Source organism: Myotis davidii, unplaced genomic scaffold, assembly GCF_000327345.1.
Source record: "Myotis davidii unplaced genomic scaffold, ASM32734v1 scaffold2378, whole genome shotgun sequence".
Classification (NCBI taxonomy): domain Eukaryota; kingdom Metazoa; phylum Chordata; class Mammalia; order Chiroptera; family Vespertilionidae; genus Myotis; species Myotis davidii.
Window position 1 is genome coordinate 199,630 of NW_006289339.1, and position 4,088 is coordinate 203,717.

Sequence of the window (4,088 nt, forward strand, 5' to 3'; positions counted from 1 at the left end):
CTCATACCTCCCTTCCCTTGGGACATCACCACACTGTTGTCTGTATCTATAGGTTATGTATATATGTTCTTTGGTTAATCTCGTCACCTTCTTTCATCCAGTGTCCACCGCCTATTGCCCCTCTGCCAGCTGCCAGTCTGTTCCATGTAGCCATGCCGCTGTTTCAACCACCATCACAGAGATAAACATTTCTCCATATCTTTTCAGATTGCAACATTTAAACAGATCTTTTTAAAAAATATTTTTAAAAATTTATTTTATGCCCATCAGCAGATGAGTGGATTAAAAAACTGTGGGACACCTACACAATAGAATACTACACTGCTATAAAAAGAAGGAACTTCTACTATTTGCAACAGCATGGATGGATGTGGAGAGCATTATGCTAAGTGAAATAAGCCAGTTGGAGAAAGATAAACATCACATGATCTCACTCATATGTGGGATATAAGGATCAACATAATTCAATGAACAAGAATAGATCCAGAGACAAATAGCAGGGGTGGGGAGGGTTAGGGAGCAACCAAAGTACTTGTACGCATGCATATTAGCATAACCAATGGACACAGACACTGGGGTGGTGGGGGCTTGCCCGGGGTGGGAATTGGCTGGGGCGAGGATCAATCAGGGAAAAATGAGACTTATGTAAAACTTTAGACAAAAAATAAATAAATAAATCCCTGTGGCTAATGGCAGCATGCAGGGATACTTTTGGCTTCCCATACAGGCAACCAAGGCTGCCAACATCTTATAATAATCCTAGTGTTGGCTAAGGAGGAAAGAGAGAAGAGATAGAAATATTAACGATGAGAGAGAACCATTGATCAGCTGCCTCCTGCACACCCCACACTGGGGGATTGAGCCTGCAACCCAGGAGGCATGTGTCCTGACCAGGAATCGAACCTTGTTTTCTTGGTTCATAGGTCAACACTCAACCACTGAACCACACCAGCCGGGCTAAACAGGTCTTTTGAAAGTAGAAAAGTGCATCTATTCTTAGAAAAAATCTCGGTAGAGGATAAACAGATCTCAGGTTTCAGACACATGGTGCATGTCTGAATCTTAGCTCTTCCACTCAGGAGCTGCCAGACCTTCCATTTCACCATCTTTGCTTCCCCTCTAAGGCGCCCAGAAATGGGCGGAGGTGGCAGTGGCTCCTATCCCACGGATCTTGTTTGCTTAAACTCTTGGATGGACCTACCAGTCCTTTGAGGAGGCCCAGTGTTTACATTTAAATGTATTAGTAGTAATATTAAATGCAAATGAAAACTAGTCTAATTAAGGCAAAGTTTGTTAGATTTTTAAAAGAAAACTAAATTATATGCTGTTTGTAAGAGGCATACATGAAATACAAAGAGGATAAAGGTAAAGAAGGAAAAAGATTTCCCATACAACACTAGGGGGAAAACGCTGATGTAGGTATACTGATATCAAAGTAGAGTTCCTTTCAGACAAGAGTTATTATTGGGTATAAGTGAGCCATTTCATACGATAATGTGGTGAATTCAAGTGAAAGATGTAGTAATTAATATAGACAGTCCCCAATTTATGATGGTTTGAGCTATATCACGAAAATGTAAATTAGATCATGAAATTCTTATGCCTAAAACCTTTCTAAAGATTCATTGTATTTCAACTTAAATGCAAACTTCTTACATTTTCACACAGGACTTACATTGTTTCACTTCTGTGTCCCCCCCCAACCGCAGTTCAATCTCTCTCTCAGTCTCTTCTGCCCATTCCCACTGGCCTTTCATTTCATTATGTCAGGGTTTTTGTACTAGTATATGCATTTCTTTGCTTAAATGAGTCTGCCCCCAGCTTTTAGTGTCTCTGCTCCTTTTCATATCCCTTGCCTCAGTTCACATAAACCTTGACCCATGAGATATTCTCCAACTATTCTATCTAAATAAGTCACTCCTTACCTCAACCTAGTTACTCAATCACAGCAGCATTCAAATTGGAAAAGCCATCCCCAGAGATATTCCAGCAAGGACAAATCCAGGGGGATCGATCAGCAGATCTAACTTCCAAGTATCTCCTTGTCACAGGGTGTATGAAAATCTCTCAGATGCCAAGGAAAGGTTACTGTCATCTATAATTAAGTCCAGAAACTTTGAGATGGCTCCTCATTCCCTGTCTTATAGACATATATCTTATTGGAGCATGAAATGTGGAACAAACATGTGGTGGAGTACACAGGTAGGAGTAACTCATTTAACAAATTCAAATGAACAAGGTAAAAAAAAGCATCACTCTTAAGAGAGGGTACTATGACAGAGAGAGAGCTCAAAGCCAAGAAAGCATGAGAAAGAAAAGTTGAATGCAAAAATAAAATTAAACATGTTTAAACCCAAGCAATTATTTTCAGAAATTCTTAACGTTCACCCCTAAAATCCATTTTCTCTTAAAACAGTCACTTTCAAGTGTCAATGCATCCTCAGTCATAATGTTGATCCTTAGCGTTAATCTCTAATTAGATGTGCTTTAATGTACTAAAAATGTTCAATCTACATTGGATATTATAATCCATGGGCAAAACTCATATAATTATTTTTAACTTTACTGCATACTAGCCAATAAGGTATTAAAACTGATTTTATCAAATCACATCTTGACCTATCATTCCAATTTTAGTAAATGCTCATTATTTTATTTCATAAATTAATATTCTCTACCTTTTTCTAACAAAATAGAAATTACATGCTACATGCTATGGCTTCCAGTGTTTAATTATTACAAACTATTATTATACACTAGCACTAATACATACAAAAAGATTTATTATGATGTTTAATAAAATTATTTGGTATTGTTATAGATTTTTTATGGCTGATAATAATTATTTAGTTATTTTCATTTAAACCTTTTTCTTCCTAAATATGGTATTAGGCTCTTAATAGCATACAATACATCATTTGACATGCTGCAGAGTAGTTTAATATAGTACTATGGAAAAACTGTGGTAAATAAGTACTATTTAAATCAGAAAAAAAAATCCAATTATGTTTCAAATCATATTTCTCCAAAATAACATGTCAATCAGAATGATATAGTAAATATTTTGAATTAAAATGCATGGATATAGCAATTAGTGAAAAATAAAAGATCTATGGCCACTAAGTGGGGTGCGGTAAAAGGAGGAGTGATGTTTGGGCTCATAATATGTCACTTAAGTGACTAAAATGACTACTGTCTATTTTGTTCCTTGTTAATATGTGTCAATAAATCAGGGTTATAATATACATTTCTGAGCTTTTGTTTTAACTGAATAAATGATCATTTCAAAAAATGATTCTAGAGAGAAAGAGGGAGAGAGAGAAAAACACTGATTTGTTGTTCTACTTATTTAAACATTCACTAGGGGCCCAGTGCACGAATTTGTGCACCTTGAAAGGAACTGTGGGCCTCAAGGCTAGGGTGGGTACAGGGTGGGTCTCAGCCCATCCTCCATGCCCCCACCCAACCCTTCCTACCACGGCTCCCGGTCCGCTGTCTGGCAGCAGCCTTGCTCCTGCCGCTGCTGCTCCCATGCACTGACAGTGCAGGGCCTGCTCACACCCGCTGCTGGTGCAGGTCCCAATTGCTCTGCACCATCAGTGGGTGTGAGTGGGGACAGTGCCAGCAGCAGGTGCGAGCTCTGGGCAGGACCGCAGTGTGCGGGAGCAGAGATTTTCAGTAACCACCAGAAGCTTGCCCTGATGACAGCGATTGGCACCCCACCTTGGCCTGGCGCCCCCGCTCACCTGCTCCACCATCCCACTGTGGCCGACACCCGCCATGTTTTGCACTCTGCTGCCTGCTGCCAATGCCTGTCATGTTCTGCGTGCGCCCCCTGGTGGTCAGTGCACATTACAGCCACCGGTTGTTCGGTTGTTCCACCATTCAGTCTATTTGCATATCAGGGTTTTATATATATAGATTCCTGAGGAAAAGAAGAAGCACCCAGGAGAGCTATTTTCCTTCATTGATTTCACAAATTTTTATCGAGCACCTACTGTATGCCAGGTGGTGTTTCAGGCCCTGGAATACCCACAGAGAACATGATGGACAAAGTTCCTTGGACACATGGAACTCACACACACGGG